Raw genomic sequence first — 18,733 nt, forward strand, 5'->3', positions numbered from 1 at the left:
CCTGCTGACAAACTACTCTATAGCAAATGAAACATAGAATTCCCATTAGCAGTTTGCAATGAACATGGCTCTCCTCTCGTGGCATCTTATGAAAATGCGATGTTGACCTTGTCAGGTCAATGCTGTATTTTCGACACATTGGAGCGCAGTCTGGGTAAAGCATTTACTATTTTTTATGACATATGTACGAAACCTTATCCCGCCACTCTCAGACTACATGGTCGTAAAAAAATATCGAACCAAAATTCAGTCACAGTCATCACCTTAAGCCATTATTTGACTTCTGCCGTCATCTCACGGAAGCCGCCGAGCAATCAGAAAGGAAATTCCACGTAAAGCTCTCAGCAGAAGGATTTTCCGGTCACAAGAGCGCAGTCGGTGGCTTTCGATGACAATATATCGGAAAATGGGATTTGCTACGCCTCATGGCGGCAGAATCGATTGCCGGTCCAATGCATGAGTGGGTTAGCTAATATAGGTAGGCACTAGGCAGCCATTCCGTGAATTGGTTGAAGCATGATTTGCCTGTTGAGATTGACAGACCTATTGGCATGGCAAAATGCAGTGGTTCAGGATATACATAGCTGTTTTAATTGTTTTTTAAACTATCATGTGTAAAATTGAGCAGCTATTGGCAATCAAGGCTGATTATCATTAATGTTATTTCATAGTTGTTGAAGGAAAAAGCATACTATATATTAAAATAACATCGTCTTAAATTTGTCACAAACTATATCGTCACTGTTTATCCAGAAAATTTGAGACATTTATTACAATTCTTAGATGAAGTGATAATAATTCGGCAATAAGGTTACTGTTTAACATGAAAAGATCTTAAAGTATCTACATACTAAATTTATTTTGAAAATCAGGATGGTTGGCTAGCGAATTTGTGTTTTCTTATTATCTGACTCACATAACACACCACTTTTGCAATTATGTTACGTACGAATTTTGAGAAAAATCAGCTTCTCACTCACGGATTCTAAGCACACCTAGGAGTACATAGGGCTATCCTAAAAGTTCTTCATCCTGGGCGGCTGCCTTAGCCTTGATATGAGCCTAGATCTGATTCCCATCGACTTCCTTATTTCTTTGTCTGGGCCCCGTTGCCTCAATTGCTTTGATGTCCTGCCGGATTCCAGTGCAGTACTTGCTTGCAGACATCCTCGGGTTCATTCTTGCTCCACTCTGACTTCGTGAGATATCGTTGAGGATGCGTCAGCTGTTGCGATTTTCCATCTGACCTAGGACGAGTGAGTGAACTTTCACGTTTGCTTGTCTCGTCAGCAGCAGTGTTTTACTTTGCTAGTCAACTATTTCGGTTTCTAATTCGTGTTTGAAATACGTATAGTAGGAATATTTCATGATTTTCCGAGTTTTGTTTAAGACGTTTACAAAAAATATATGGAATTTCTCTGGAAAAATATTTCAGATTTTAGAAGAAACTCTTCTATTTTTTCCGAAAAAATCTTCACTTTCTGAACTTTGAATTTGTCATAATTTCTTCCATTCTTTCGATTTTTTCCGGAAATTCTTCAAAATTTTCGCGTTAAATTGACCGGTATTTCATTGGGAAATTCTTCTCAATTTCAAAAAATCTTCGTTATTTCAGGGCAGTAACTAATTTGTTGGTGGCAATATAGTTGCCACTGCCTTATGAAGGGTTAAGGGAGAATGAAAGTTGGCAATACACCACTACAAAAATCCTTATTGTTGAATGAATGTTTGTGACATATCCCGGTGTTGCACTTATGTTAGTGCTTGTTCGAAGGACGGAGGAGACAGACGACACACCGCCGGTGGCGAATCATTCAGAAAGCTTTTTTCTTCGCCAACTTTTTCTTGAGCCTTAAAAAAAAATCCAGTCTGCACACCGTGCACACCGTATCGAATGATAACGGCCAACGATGCATAAACTTCGCAGGCTCCCGCGGTAGTCCGAAGCACCTTCTTTCACCTTCACCTAACCAAGAAACGGAAAACCAAATCGACCACGTTCTAATCAACGGTAAATTCTTCTCCGACCTCACAAACTTCTGCACCTATCCCAATGCGAATATTAAATCCGACCACTACCTCGTTGTAGTATGCCTGCGCTCAAAACTCTCGACGGTGTACAGCACGCATCGAAGTCGAACGCCGGAGATCGACCGGCTGAAAAACAACAAAGCCCCTGGAGATAACCAACTACCATGAGAGCTGTTTAAATACGGTGGTGAGGCACTGGCTAGAGCGCTGCACTGGGTGATTACCAAGGTTTGGGAGGATGTGGTTCTGCCGCAGGAGTGGATGGAAGGTGTCGTGTGTCCCATCTACAAAAAGGGCGATAAGCTGGATTGTAGCAACTACCGCGCAATCACCCTGCTGAATGCCACCTACAAGATACTCTCCCAAATTTTATGCCGCCGACTAACACCAATTGCAAGAGAGTTCGTGGGGCAGTATAAGGCGGGATTTATGGGTGAACGCTCTATCACAGACCAGGTGTTCGCCGTACGTCAGGTATTGCAGAAATGACGCGAATACAACGTGCCCACACATCATCTTCTATTCATCGACTTCAAAGCCGCATATGATTCAACCGATTAGGACCAGCTATGGCAGCTAATGCACGAACACGGTTTTCCCGATAAACTGACACGGTTGATCAAGGCGACAATGGCTCGGGTGATGTGCCTAGTTCGAGTCTCAGGGGAGTTCTCAAGTTCCTTCGAAACGCGCAAAGGGTTACGGTAAGGTGATGGTCCTTCGTACCTGCTATTCAACATCGCTTTGGAGGAACTAATTCGAAGAGCAAGGATTGACACAAGTGGTACGATTTTTACGAAGTCCGTTCAGCTATTTGGTTTCGCCGACGACATAGATATCATGGCACATAACTTTGAGAGGATGGAGGAAGCCTAACGGATTGGACTAGTCATCAACACGTCGAAGACGAAGTACATGATAGGAAGAAGCTCAAGAGAGGTCAATGTAAGCCACCCACCACGAGTTTCTATCGGTGGTGACGAAATCGAGGTGGTTGAAGAATTCGTGTACTTGGGCTCACTGGTGACTGCCGAAAATGATACCAGCAGAGAAATTCGGAGACGCATAGTGGCTGGAAATCGTACGTACTTTGGACTCCGCAAGACGCTCCGATCGAATAGAGTTCGCCGCCGTACCAAACTGACAATCTACAAAACGCTCATTAGACCGGTAGTTCTCTACGGACACGAGACCTGGACGATGCTCGTGGAGGACCAACGCGCATTGGGAGTTTTCGAAAGGAAAGTGCTGCGTACCATCTATGGTGGGGTGCAGATGGCGGACGGTACGTGGAGGAGGCGAATGAACCACGACAGTAATCCGGTGAAAATGGGTCTCGACAACGATCCGACGGGAACAAGAAGGCGAGGTGCACAGCGGGCAAGGTGGATCGATCAGGTGGAGGACGATTTGCGGACCCTCTGCAGACTGCGTGGTTGGCGAAGTGCAGCCATGGATCGAACTGAATGGAGAAGACTTTTATGTATTGCACAGGCCACTCCGGCCTTAGTCTGGTAATAAATAAATAATGATGTACACCTGTGTTCAGAATAATAGCACCGAAAGCCGTTTTTCATACAAAATAGTCAAATTTGACAAGCTGTAACTTTGTACCCCGATGACCGATTGAGCTGAAATTTTGGCAGTGAACTACAAATATGTTGAAATTTACATATACTATGTATCATTTTTTTTCGAATGACGTGTTCAAAAATTACGCACTAGGTCAAATTGTTTAAAATAATAGCAGTTTTTGTTTTGGAAATATTAGAAAAACAATTAATTGGAATGTTATTGATTTCAATTCAGGTGCTGCAAGACACTAAGTTAATAATTTAAAAAATATAAATTGTTGTATTTGACATTTGAATTAGGCAATACATCAAAAATAAAAACTGTTATTATTTTGAACAATTTGACCTAGTGCGTAATTTTTGAACTTCGAAAAAATTGGTATGAGTAAATTTCAACATATTTGTAGTTCACTGCCAAAATTTCAGCTCAATCGGTCATCGAGGTACATTGTTACAGCTTGTTAAAGTTGATTATTTTGTATGAAAAATGGCTTCCGCCGTTATTATTCTGAACACAGGTGTAAGCCCTAGAAAAATGTCTATTGAACCAACATGTAACGGCATATAAAAATGTATTAACAAGAACTTTAAGGATGAAAACGCTGAAAATGCTGGAGATCACTAATTCAATCTAATAGTAACATACCTTTGCAAGCAATATAAAATTATTCGAGTGGTCCAAAATATGTTCAATAGGTGGTCCAAAATAAAAACAGGTGGTCCAAAATTAAATCTAACATTCATTTATTTAGCCTACATCTAAACAGATAACACTGAATCAACAATTTGACGCAACAATACACGGTTCGAGGCCGCATCCTCGAATACGCCCCACGCTCACCAAGTCGTTCTGCATCGTGGTCTGCCCATCTCGCTTGCTGCACTCCACGTCGTCTCGTACCTGCCGAATCGGAAGCGAACACCATCTTTGCAGGGTTGCTGTCCGGCATTCTTGCAACATGCCCTGCCCATCGTACTCTTCCGATTTTAGCTACCTTCTGGATACTGAGTTCGCCTTAGAGCTGGGCGAGCTCGTGGTTTATTCTTCGCCGCCACACACCATCTTCTTACACTCCGCCAAAGATGGTCCTAAGCACCCATCTCTCGAATACTCCGAGTGCTTGCAAGTCCTCCTCGAGCATTGTCCATGTTTCATGTCCGTAGAGGACAACCGATCTTATTAGCGTCTTGTACATGACACATTTGGTGCGGTGGCGAATCTTTTTTGACCGCAGTTTTTTCTGTAGTTCTTCTTCTGTAGACCGTAGTAGGCCCGACTTCCACAGATGATGCGCCTTCGTATTTCACGACTGACATTGTTATCAGCCGTTAGCAAGGATCCGAGGTAGACGAATTCCTCGACCACCTCGAAGGTATCCCGTCTATCGTAACACTGCTTCCCAGGCGGGCCCTGTCGCGCTCTGTTCCGCCCACAAGCATGTACTTTGTCTTTGAGGCATTCACCACCAGTCCAACTTTTGTTGCTTCCAGGTTCAGAGGGGGGTCCAGCTCCGCCAAATGTTCGGCCATCAATGTCCATGTCATCCGCGAAACAAATAAATTGACTTAATCTGTTGAAAATCGTACCCCGGCTGTTACACCCGGATCTCCGCATGACAGTTTCTAGCGCAATGTTGAACAACAATATCTTAGTCCCCGGCGCGATTCGAACGAACTGGAGTGTTCGCCCGAAATCTTCACACAGTTTTGCACACCATCCACCGTTGCTTTGATCAGTCTGGTAAGCTTCCCAGGGAAATTGTTCTCGTCCATAATTTTCCATAGCTCTACGCGGTCTATACTGTCGTATGCCGCCTTGAAATCAACGAACAGATGATGCGTTGGGACCTGGTATTCACGGCATTTTTAAGGATTTGCCGTACAGTAAAGATCTGGTCCGTTGTCGAGCGGCCGTCAACGAAACCGGCTTGATAACTTCCCACGAACTCATTCACTAATGGTGACAGACGACGGAAGATGATCTGGGATATCACTTTGTAGGCGGCATTAAGGATGGTGATCGCTCGAAATTTCTCACACTCCAGTTTGTCGCCTTTCTTGTAGATGGGGCATATAACCCCTTCCTTCCACTCCTCCGGTAGCTGTTCAGTTTCCCAGATTCTGATTATCAGTTTGTGCAGACAAGTGGCCAGCTTTTCCGGGCCCATCTTGATGAACTCAGCTCCGATACCATCCTTACCAGCTGCTTTATTCGTCTTAAGCTGTTGGATGGCATCCTTAACTTCCCTCATGGTGAAGGATGGATGGCTTCCATAATCTTCTGAACTGACGTAGTTTCACTGCCTGTACTCTCAGCGCCATTCAAATGTTCCTCGTAGTGCTGATTCCACCTTTCGATCACCACACGTTCGTCCGTCAAGATGCTCCCATCCTTATCCCTGCACATTTCGGCTCGCGGCACGAAGCCTTTGCGGGATGCGTTGAGCTTCTGATAGAACTTGCGTGTTTCTTGAGAACGGCACAGCTGCTCCATCTCCTCGCACTCCGCTTCTTCCAGGCGGCGTTTCTTCTCCTGAAAAAGGCGGGTCTGCTGTCTCCGCTTCCGTCTATAACGTTCCACGTTCTGCCGGGTAACTCCTTAAGAATCTGTCTGCACTCTTCGTCGAACCAATCGTTCCGTCGACTTCGACCCATATACCCGACGTTGTTCTCCGCTGCGTCGTTAATGGCTGCTTTGACTGTATTCCAGCAGTCCTCAAGAGGGGCCCCATCGAGCTCACCCTCTTCCGGCAACGCTGCCTCGAGATGCTGCGCGTATGCAGTGGCGACATCAGGTTGCTTTAGTCGCTCTAGGTCGTACCGCGGTGGTCGTCGGTACCGAACATTGTTGATGACGGATAGTTTTGGGCGCAGTTTAACCATCACCAGATAGTGGTCAGAGTCGATGTTAGCGCCACGATATGTCCTGACGTCGATAATGTCGGAGAAGTGCCGTCCATCAATCAGAACGTGGTCGATTTGTGATTCAGTCTGCAGTGGTGATCTCCAGGTGTACCGATACGGGAGGCTGTGTTGGAAGTAGGTGCTGCGAATGGCCATATTCTTGGAGGCGGCGAAATCAATTAGTCGTAGGCTGTTTTCGTTCGTCAGTCGGTGAGCGCTGAACTTTCCAATAGTCGGTCTAAACTCCTCCTCTTGGCCAACCTGAGCGTTCAAATCTCCTATGATGATTTTGACGTCGTGGCTTGGGCAGCTGTCGTACTCACGTTCCAGCTGCGCATGGAATGCGTCCTTATCATCATCAGTGCTTCCGGAGTGTGGGCTATGGACGTTGAATATGCTGAAGTTGAAGAACCGGCCTTTGATCCTCAACCTGCAAATTCTTTCATTAATCGGCCACCACCCGATCACGCGCCTTTGCATATCGCCCATCACTATGAAAGCTGTTCCCAGCTCGTGTGTGTTGTCGCAGCTCTGATAGATGGTATGATTACCTCTAAACGTTCGCACCATTGATCCCTTCCAACAAACCTCCTGCAGCGCTACAATGCCGAATCCACAGTCCTTGAGCACATCGGCGAGTAAGCGTGTGCTCCCGATGAAATTGAGAGATTTGCAGTTCCACGAACCGAGTTTTCAATCGCTAGTCCCTTTTCGTCGCAGTGGTCTTCGCCGATGGCTCCGGTCCGTACTTTATTGTTGATTATTTGTTGCGTAGGTTTTTTTTAAATGCTGGCTTGTAGGCCCTGACATCAAACGACCTGAATTTCCGGACCATGGTGCACAGTTACACGTAGAGTCCCTCGCTGGCACTTGGACGATGATCAGCCGCCCCTAACATGGAGAACAGACGCTGTTGTGAACCGATCCTATCATGGAGAACAGACGCTCAGTAAGATTTGCGCATCCGGAGAGGAGCAACAACCCCCCCCCTTCCCTGTCATTACACGACCATAGTTCCCACCCGAGCTTCCCTAGGGTTGCTCGTATCCCGGCTAACGCCACGAGGTGGTAGGAATAGGAGTTGCTGGGTGGCACGCTATAGGACCACGGACGGTCTATTTTATTCCTTCAGGTACGCGAAGTACCAATGATACGCTTTACCTTATTAAATAGAAGGCTATAGTCGAACTCTCTCGTACACTCTAAAATATTTATCCAACTTCTCACACGGAAAATAAAAAAATTACCCTGTGAAAATTGCAAAAAGTCAGCATTGAATGAGAATTTTCAAATTCTAAATATGTTGAAAAATAAAAAAGGTGAATAAAAATTTTAATTGAATCAAAACGTGCTCAGATTCTAGAAAGCAAAATTGGGATTTTAAGCGAAAACAAAAAAAAATCGGGTGTATAGGGTTAATTGTGTATTGCTGCCCACAAGCACGCACCAATGCGCATTTTACCGTTGCTCTGTCACCACAAATCATCAATTAAAACGGTTGATTTAGAATTTCTATTTATTACCATAAGCCCGAAATTAATCAGTGGTGAAAATTGTTAAATACCGCCGACCGGTGGCGGTGTTTCTTTCACGGTTGAATGCACAATAATACAAGCAATTGACCGCGCCACACGTCTCCATCGTTAGCTAAGAATTTAAATTGAACAGTTTTAAGTTGTGCTGGCGGTCTGTCTTTGCGAGCATAAAGGTGGTTAGTTGGATCGTGCGTTGGGTGGAAGAAAAATCGAAGCAGTTCCACGGTGATGTCGCCAGCGAACTGACGGATATTTTCCACGGGACTAACTGCGTTTCGTGCGTTCGATCAATTACCTACGTTTATTTTCTGAATACTATTTGAATAAAGGTGGCGGCGTCTTTTTTCCTCATTCTTCGAAGAGCACTGCGTGTCGTACTAAATAGAAGCCCTATTCCGATTCCACTCAACCTTTCACTGACTGGTTCTGTTAGGATGACCGGCTCGACGGTTGAATGATTCAATGAATATCTAAATTTTATTCAAATCACGTGTGCGTGCGTGTGTTGAATATTTCGTTGACATTGCATTTGTACCGAGAATGATGCCGGAGTTTCCATCCTCGGTGCTCTGCTTAGCTGTAACTTGGAGGCCTTCCGGAGCTCGGCGTGAAGCGGCGTGATTATTAGATAAGAGTATGGCTATAGGAAGTTGGGTTAGACTCCCGGGTGGTCTTAGACACTAGAAGTTTAGGTAAAGAAGAATGATTTGCACTTCAATTATGTAGCTCAAATACACTCGGCTAAATGTTAGAGCTATGTCTCAGTTTACTTTCAAATATAAGACGAATAAGACTAACGAAACACGTGGTGTAGCTGACTAATGTGGGCGAACGATGAAGAAGCAATTTCTTCATTACGGTTAGCAACCCAGAAGTTTGCGGGGGAAATTGTGCCATGTTTATCGTACCGGCTTTCGCCGAAATCATTCTGCTTATTTCAGGACATCTGGCAGACGGCAAAAAGCTTGTGGGGCGTGATGCCTATTGCCCATAGAAGATAACTTGAGAGGCGGGCTGAACAAAACACCAGCAGCTTCTAGTAAATATTGCGCTTAAGTGGGCCTGTCCCCGGGAAAGGAGTATAATAAAACAATAACATAATAGAGCATAATATAATATAACTTATTAGTGTAAGATGCAAAAAAGACAAATCAAAGGTTTTATTGTTTTATTCGTTAAATAAAAAAAATATGAGTTTGTTTCATAATGAGGTATTATCAATTTATGTCCTTCAAATATGTCGATTATTCTTATTGCAAATGGAATTCAGATCATTAATTTTTGCATTCATATATTTGCTATGAATGGTTGAAACATGTTAATTTGTTGGAATTTTCCTCTACCCGTGTCTGCATGGTTTGCAGTGAAAATTTTGCAAAAGTTTCCTCTGCTTTGATCATTATTTTCACGTTTGCAGCTAGCAATTGCTGTAAAACCCAAAGCTGTACATTAAATATTTATAGGGGAAGTTTAGGGCCATTCTACGTTGTAGGTTTTTCGTTGCAACATATACTGGGGAGCGATTGTGTGCTATGTAGAGACCGCATGATGGGAAACTTTTGGGGTTACGGGTTGACCTCAATGTGCATCGTGTAAATTAGCTCCTTGTTAGAGGGATGGTGGAGATAAGAATATTAATGGCTTTGTTCTTGTCTTTCAGTGGGGTAATTGTATTAGAGAAGGTCAAGGATAGCTTCACTAAACATGCAAGTTAACTTCTAATGTAATAGGTGCAAATTAATGGCATTGAAGATGCATGCAACAAATATAATTTATACTAATAATAATAATTTCATCGATTAGGCGAAGTTACAAACTTGTTTTTTTTCTATAATTACCAGGCCACAGAAATGTCATCTTTACAATTTTCTGGAGGAAATGAGCACAATATACGTCTTTGTGCTCGAAAGGGTAATTAGGCCTAAAGGCTCATTTGGCCGAAAGGATCATTTGACCGAAAGGGTCATTTGGCCAAAAGGCCTTTCCTAATTACTCTTTCAGCCAAATGACTCTTTCGCCCTAATGACCTTTTCGGCCAATCGACCCTTTCGGCTAAATGACCCTTTCGGCCAAATTACCTATTCGGCCAAACGACCATTTCGGCTACATGACCATTTCGGCCAAATGACATTTTCGGTCAAATGACCCTTTCGGCCTAAGCCCTTTCGGCCAAATGACCCTTTCGGCCAAATGACCCTTTCGGTCAAATGTCTTTCGGCCAGATGGGTTTCGGCCTAATGGTTTGTTCGGCCGAATGGGTTTCGGCCAAACGATCTTTCCCCGCTCAAAACAAACCTAATGATATTCGCCCAACTGTTGCATTTATTTTACAATACTTGGAACACCGCAAATTTACAGGCAGATTGGGTGAATGGTATCTAAGTGAAGTTGCATAGAAGAGATTACATGACTCTATGCGATAACTGGCGAGGTTTTTATGCTGCTGTCTATTGTTCTCAAAACTAGCTGTAGCTGTAGTTATAGTAATAGTCCGAATACAGGAGATGATAGCTTTGACTCTCCGGCGGCAGCATACCGCTCTGTAGCATACCGTAGCAGGTCAACGAATTCCAAGAGTTCCTCTATTCGGTTTTCTTTGACTACGGAAAAACTACCAAATCATGATAATAGGTGTCGTCGCGCCACTGGCCACTTGCACTGACTCGTCGACATCAACAAATAATAAATTATCATGAAAAATTTGCATAGTTATATCGCTTTGCCTTAAGCTCCGAACATGACTCATATTCCGAAGACTGGCGTTTTGGCAGTCTAAAATTGATTTTTTTTTTAATTTTTCGTACAGAGGAATGAAGAATGCAAATGAACTCATGATTTGACTAGGGATTTGAGTCAAAACGGAACACAGCATGTGTGTTATTTGCTATCTATGACATCTTGTTTTTTTAGATTTAAAAACAATTTTCACACAAATCCTTTGCAACGACACCGCACCTAGTTTTGAAAGAAGCACCCTCCAACGCATCAACAAACAAGCGCGAGCGATATGGTTCGCCCTCAAGTGCAGTGGAGAAGAAAAGTTTTCCCGACTAATGTCTAAAACTTTATCTCCGCGAAAACCAGAGAACTTTTGAGCATCAGCATCTTTTATAAAATCCCAGCATGCTGGTTATTTAATTTAGTCTGCTTGTTTCGGTTGAAATGCCAGGAAAACAAAAAAACTAAGGATGCACCCAAATCAATAATGTCTCCGAAAATATATTTAAAGCAGTTTTTTTTAAATCATGGTTCAACGATATACCTATCGATCTGCCACTGCAGACATAACTGTCTCATCTTTGCTTGATTTCCTATCTATAAGGGACAGTTATGCTTTTATCGGAAACGATGGTTTTGTGTATTTATGCCACAACTCAAAAGCTGTAAATTTAGAGAAATGGCGCTCTCAATCTCGGTTGAGAAGGCTTATATAGACTTGCATCCCTGGGCTTATATTAAATACTTGCTTACAATAAAGAATCGGTTAATAATTATTATTGTTTTTTTTTCGAACTTTTCTGGGTCGAGTAAAGGTCTGTAATAAACGCTATATTTCTACATCGAGGAACGTGTGCTGACAAACGTTTGCCAACCAGCATATTAAAAAAAGTTAAACCGTTTTTCCCACTACATAGAACGTGATTTTTATCCCATCAGATTAAAAAAAAATCGCCAGGAGTGTCTCATTTTCAGTTTTGCAAACAATTTAAATTATAATGTGTTTTTTTGTTTTTTTGTTGAGCAAACATACACAGATAAAAATATGTTGTGATTTTAAATGTATTTTCATGCACATATTTGGAGCATGCAAATAAACGTAACATTCAATCGATCTCACTGTTATTTTAAATTGAAATAAATTTAAACTGTGCTTGCTTGTAAAAGTCAATCAAATTAAATTGAATATCGAATGTATATTCGTTTGATAGAGCTAGCTGCAATTTTACACGTCGTTGAATTTTCAAAATTATTTGCTGTGTAGTTTGGGTGCACGTAACATTTTGGGTCGTCTTGCTAATTGTAGTCTCATCCAAAGTCGGGATGTTGTGGTATGGGGAGGTTGACGAATAAGCTGACTTGGGTTTTGGTGAAAAGAAACAAGCCTTCTTGGACATAATTAATTATAATGTTCATTCTTGTTTCAATAGAACTCCACATTCTCAAGCAAGGAAAGGTTAAAGTAATTTTTACACACATTTGGGATTTTTTTTACAGAATTGGTAAGAATTTCAAATATGATTTGGGGCCTTTCTAAAATTACGTAACGCTGCCTGGAAAGGAAGGGGGTCAGGTCGGGCGTTACGATCCATACAAAAAAATTAAACCTCCCAAACAAAAAGTATTACGAGGGTTTAGCGTAACGTAATTTGTGAAAGAGCCTTTTGTTGTTTTCGAAATGTCAATTAAGTCGTTGTGTGCGTGTTTGCTATCAGATGTAGAACAATCGCGTGATCGTTGAATTATTAAATAAAAATAAAAAAAATAATTCGTTTGTTCGTGTTTTCTTGTGTACACGGAATGTTCGCTGAATCATTGTCATATAATTTTTTTTTTACCTAATTTTATTTGCTAATTAGGGTAAGTCGCCAAATGTTGAACGGCTAATTTCTTCGCCTATTGTTGAACGCACGTGCATTTCTTAAGGGCGTTCAACAATAGGCAAGAATTTTAGCCGTTCAACATTTGGCGGTTTCCCCTATCTAATACATGCATTCATCTCTTAGACTAGGTGTTCCGTGTTTCCTTAACACTATCATCCTTATTTGCTATGTTACAACAGTTTTAGTTATTATTAATACATTTCAATTGCCTCTGGCAGTTAGTATTTTTCCTCTGGTTTAATTGAACCATGTAGGAATTACAATGTTTTCAACTTAAACTAAACTTAACCTATTTTATACTAAGGGTACAAGGAGTTAATCGTTGCAATAGAAGATTGCAACGATTTTTGTCTAAAATTGGAAATTATTTTGTTGGACATTTGTTGCAATGTCTCAATATTATAAATTCTATGAAGTTCATTGGTACTATACCACGGAGGCAACTTCAGAATCATTTTTTCAAAATTTTATTTTGAATCCTCTGGAGTGCCTTCTATCTGGTATTGCAGCAACTAGTCCATATTGGCACAGCATACAACATGGCAGGTCTAAAAATTTGTTTGTAAATCAAAAGTTTGTTCTTAAGACAAAGTTTTGATTTTCTGTTTATAAGTGGATATAGACACTTAATATATTTGTTACATTTGGCTTGAAGGCCTTCAATGTGATTTTTAAAAGTTAATTTTTGATCTAGCAGAAGTCCTAAATATTTAGCTTCGCTAGACCAATTAATTGGAACCCCATTCATAGTGACAATATGTCTGCTAGAAGGTTTCAAATAAGAAGCTCTCGGCTTATGTGGGAAAATTATAAGCTGAGTTTTGGAAGCATTCGGGGAAATTTTCCATTTTTGCAAGTAAGTGGAGAAAATATCCAATCCAAATTTTGGAATCTACTACAAATGACACGAAGGCTTCGCCCTTTGGCTGAGAGACTTGTGTCATCATTGACATATAATGGTTTCTGCTTTTTGCTTTTACGTTACGTAATTCACTATTACGTTGCTTCGTACAAAATAATTATTTAGTCGCATAATAATCCTCCTACATGTTTAGTTTGGAAGTTATTTAAGTTAATGAACGTATAATTCAAAATGTCATGAAAAGTTTATGCAAAATTATTTGAAACGTAACGTAACACAATTAAGCTGAAAAGCTTCAGATCAACAAATTCAATGTTAATCCAATCCAATCCTAATGCAACTGAAATCCCACTCAAATCAAACACTCAGTCCGAATCAAGTCGAAAACCAATTTAAATCCAATTCTAATCTAATTCAAATCCAATACAAATTAAACTTCATCCAAATCCAAGTCAAATTCAATAAAATGATCATTCACATCTAAGTCCAATTTAATCCCAATCTAGCCAAATCCAATTTCTCATTCAAATCTAATCTTTATGCAATCTAAATTTAATCTTCATCCAATCCAAATTTAATCTGAATCCAAATCAAATCCAATCAAAATTCAATCCAAATCCATCCCGAAGAAAATCGATAGTCAATGCAAATCCGATCCAAGTCCAATCCAACATCAATCCAAATCCCTATTTAAATCCAATTCCAATCAAAATCTCATCCCAATTCAATCCAAATCCAATTCAAATCAAATAAAATAAATTGTTCAAATCAAATCCAAGTAGAATTGAAATCCAATCCAAATCTAGCCAAATCCTCTGAAATAAGCAAAATCTAGCCATAGCCAATGAAATACTCATTCAACTTTAATTAAAATCCAATCCAATTTTAATCTAAATCTATCGCAAATCCAAAAGAAATTTAATCTGAAACCATTGAAAATCCAATTCGAGTTCAATCCAAATCTAATCCAAATTTAATTATTCATTCAAATTTAATATTTATTCCAATCCAAATTCAATCTGAATCCAAATCCAATATAATCCGAATCCAATCCAAATCCAATCCAAATTTAATCCAAATCCAGTCCGAAACAAATCCATTCCAAATATAACCAAATCCAAATAAATTCTCATTCAAGTCTCTCAATCCAATCCAAATTCAATGCAAAATCCAATCCAAATCTAATTCAAATCCAATCCAAATTCAATCCAAATTTTGTCCAAATCAAATCCAATCCAAATTCAAGTACAATTCAAATTCAATCCAAATCTAGCCTAATCCACTAAAATACTCATTCAAATTTAATTCAAATCCAGTCCAAATTTAATCTAAGACAAATCTAGCCAATTCAATTATTCATTCAAATCTGATCTTCATTCTATCCAAATTTAACCTGAATGTAATCATAATTCAAATCCAAATCAAATTCAAATTCAAATACCAAATCAAACCCAGATCCTATGGAAATTCTACACCAAACCAATCCACATTCAATTCAAATCCAATCTACATTTAATCCAAATCCAAATTCAATCCTAACCAAATTCAATCACTCATTCAAATATAATCTTTATCCTATCCAAATTTAATTCGAATCTAATCCAATTCAAATCCAATTTAATCCGAATCCAATCCAAATCCAGTCCGAATAAAATCCAATCCAAATATAGATAAATCCAAATAAATACTCATGCAAGTCTCTTAATCCAATCCAAATTTAATCTAAATTTAATCCAAATCCAATGCAAATCAAATTCAAGTATAATCCAGAGTCAATCAAAATTCCAATTCAAATCCAAGTCGAAATCTTATCCCAATGGAATCCAAATCCAATCCAAATTTAGTCCAAATCAAATCTAATCCAAATTCAAGTCCAGATCCAATGTAAATCTCATCCCAATTCAATACAAATCCAATGTCAATCCCAATAACGAGATTCAAATTGAAAATCCATCTTTAAATATAATTTTGTTAGAATATATTTTCTAATTCAGTATCAAATTTTAATCTTTTGTTTATGTTTTTTTTTCTTTTTGCAAATATCTGTCACGCGGCCTACTCCACTGCCCTTCCGTCAGCGAGCCTATACACGGAAGAAATAAACTACCCAATACAGTGATCGTTCGCTAATTGGGGCACGACCTCACCCCAACTAGCGAATGCCGTTCGCTAGTTGGGGCGTTTTGACAAGCGTCAATGTTGTTTACTTTTTGCATTGAACAAAGGAAAATTTTACGCGCCAGAAAATATCGATCCCGCCAAACACGGAAACAAAACGTTAACGCGGTTTTGACATCACATTTTGACGTTTAGCTTCTTTTTTATTGGGTTTCGCCCCAATTAGCGAACCTCCAATTAAAAATCGCCACAACTAAAGAAAACCGAACCCAATGAGCGAACGTTCTCTGTAGTGAGTTTAATTCACCCAACCTCGAACATCCGTACGGGAAGCCAAAATTGAGTAAGTGGGGTCGAAGTAGTTTGCCTTTACTCCCATGTTAAAAAAGCACCCAACGGAAATTTTATTTACCCAAATGTAAGTTTAATTCACTCAATTTCGACCTCAGGTAATAAAACTCAAAATTGGCTTCCCGTATTGAACTGGCTTTTTTTCTTCCGTGTACCGGAGACGCTAGCTATCTTTGTTTTTGTTTTCATTGTGCTATTTTTTGCTTTTTTTCTGTCAGGGAGCCTACCGGGGACGCTGGCGTATTTTAAGTTCATTCGTCTCCATTTCCAGGGACTATGTCCAAGGGCTTGACGATCCCTCCCCAGGCCATCTCCGAGTTGTGGGGCTTGCCTAGGATGTGGTGGGGTTTGACAGTGGGCCCTGTTAAACCTCTATAAAAAGCTGCATGTATCCGCAAGTATGCCCCACCAAAGCGACCGTGTGCCGCTCAAAGCGCACAAGCCCAAGTCCTGGTGTTAGGTGGGACGCTAAACAGCCCTGACACGACGGCCCTCCGACGAGACAGGAGGTTTGCGCAGGCCCAATAAGCCGCCTGGAAAACCAATCATTACGAACAATATAAGAGATAATGCGACTCGATATAATCGACAAAGACCTAGGCGACGAATACAGGATCACGATTGGAAGCTTGGAACATGGAATTGCAAGTCGCTAGGTTTCGCAGGTTGCGACAGGATGATCTACGATGAATTACATCCCCGCAACTTCGACGTCGTGGCGCTGCAGAAGATTTGCTGAACAGGACAGAAAGTGTGGAAAAGCGGGCATCGAGCGGCTACTTTCTACCAAAGCTGTGGCACCACCAACGAGCTGGGAACCGGCTTCATAGTGCTGGGTAAGATGCGCCAACGCGTGATTGGGTGGCAGCCAATCAATGCAAGGATGTGCAAGCTGAGGATTAAAGGCCGTTTCTTCAACTAAATATAGCATCATCAACGTGCACTGCCCACACGAAGGGAGACCCGACGACGAGAAAGAAGCGTTCTACGCACAGCTGGAGCAAACATACGATGGGTGCCCACTGCGGGACGTCAAAATCGTCATCGGTGACATGAACGCACAGGTAGGAAAGGAGGAAATGTATAGACCGGTCATCGGACCGGATAGTCTGCACACCGTATCGAATGACAACGGCCAACGATGCATAAACTTCGCAGCCTCCCGCGGAATGGTAGTCCGAAGCACCTTCTTTCCCCGCAAAAATATCCACAAGGCCACATGGAGATCACCTAACCAAGAAACGGAAAACCAAATCGACCACGTTCTAATCGACGGTAAATTCTTCTCCGACATCACGAACGTCCGCACTTACCGCAGTGCGAATATTGAATCCGACCACTACCTCGTTGCAGTATGCCTGCGCTCAAAACTCTCAACGGTGTACAACACGCGTCGAAGTCGGACGCCGCGGCTTAACATTGGGCTCCACAAGACAGTAGACTAGCCCAAGAATACGCGCAGCAGCTAGAAGTGGCACTTCCAACGGAAGAGCAGCTAGGCGCAGCGTCTCTTGAAGATGGCTGGAGAGATATTCGATCCGCCATTGGTAGCACCGCAACAACTTGGCACGGTGTCCCCGGATCAGAGAAACGACTGGTATGACGGCGAATGTGAGCAGTTAGTGGAAGAGAAGAATGCAGCATGGGCGAGATTACTGCAACACCGCACGAGGGCGAACGAGGCACGATATAAACAGGCGCGGAACAGACAAAACTCGATTTTCCGGAGGAAAAAGCGCCAGCAGGAAGATCGAGACCGTGAAGAGACGGAGCAACTGTACCGCGCTAATAACACACGAAAGTTCTATAAGAAGTTAAACCGTTCACGTAAGGGCCACGTGCCACAGCCTGATATGTGTAAGGACATAAAAGGGAACCTTCTTACGAACGAGCGTGAGGTGATCCAAAGATGGCGGCAGCACTACGAAGAACACCTGAATGGCGATGTGGCAGACGAAGATGGCGGTATGGTGATGGACCTGGGAGAACGCGCGCAGGACATAATTCTACCGGCTCCGGATCTCCAGGAAATCCAGGAGGAGATTGGCCGGCTGAAGAACAACAAAGCCCCTAGGGTTGACCAACTACCAGGAGAGCTATTTAAACACGGTGGTGAGGCACTGGCTAGAGCGCTGCACTGGGTCATTACCAAGATTTGGGAGGAGAAAGTTTTGCCGCAGGAGTGGATGGAAGGTGTCGTGTGTTCCATCTACAAAAAGGGCGATAAGCTGGATTGTAGCAACTACCGCGCAATCACATTGCTGAACGCCGCCTACAAGGTACTCTCCCAAATTTTATGCCGTCGACTAGCACCAACTGCAAGGGAGTTCGTGGGGCAGTACCAGACGGGTTTTATGGGCGAACGCTCCACCACGGACCAGGTGTTCGCCATTTGCCAAGTACTGCAGAAATGTCGCGAATACAACGTGCCCACACATCATCTATTCATCGACTTCAAAGCCGCATATGATACAATCGATCGGGACCAGCTATGGCAGCTTATGCACGAACACGGTTTTCCGGATAAACTGACACGGTTGATCAAAGCGACGATGGATCGGGTGATGTGCGTAGTTCGAGTTTCAGGGGCATTCTCGGGTCACTTCGAAACCCGCAGAGGGTTACGGCAAGCTGATGGTCTTTCGTGTCTGCTATGCAACATCGCTTTGGAAGGGGTAATACGAAGAGCAGGGATTAACACGAGTGGTACAATTTTCAATAAGTCCGTCCAGCTATTTGGTTTCGCCGACGACATAG

At 41.9% G+C, this 18,733-nt stretch overlaps 1 protein-coding gene across 7 annotated transcripts in view; it reads left to right on the forward strand.

Moving 5' to 3' along the window:
• LOC134212753 (uncharacterized) overlaps positions 1-18,733 on the forward strand; it is a 394,317-nt gene that overhangs the window by 33,374 nt on the left and 342,210 nt on the right. The gene's annotated exons all lie outside the window — the stretch shown is intronic.

This window comes from Armigeres subalbatus, chromosome 2 (genome assembly GCF_024139115.2).
Source record: "Armigeres subalbatus isolate Guangzhou_Male chromosome 2, GZ_Asu_2, whole genome shotgun sequence".
In the NCBI taxonomy this organism is placed as follows: domain Eukaryota; kingdom Metazoa; phylum Arthropoda; class Insecta; order Diptera; family Culicidae; genus Armigeres; species Armigeres subalbatus.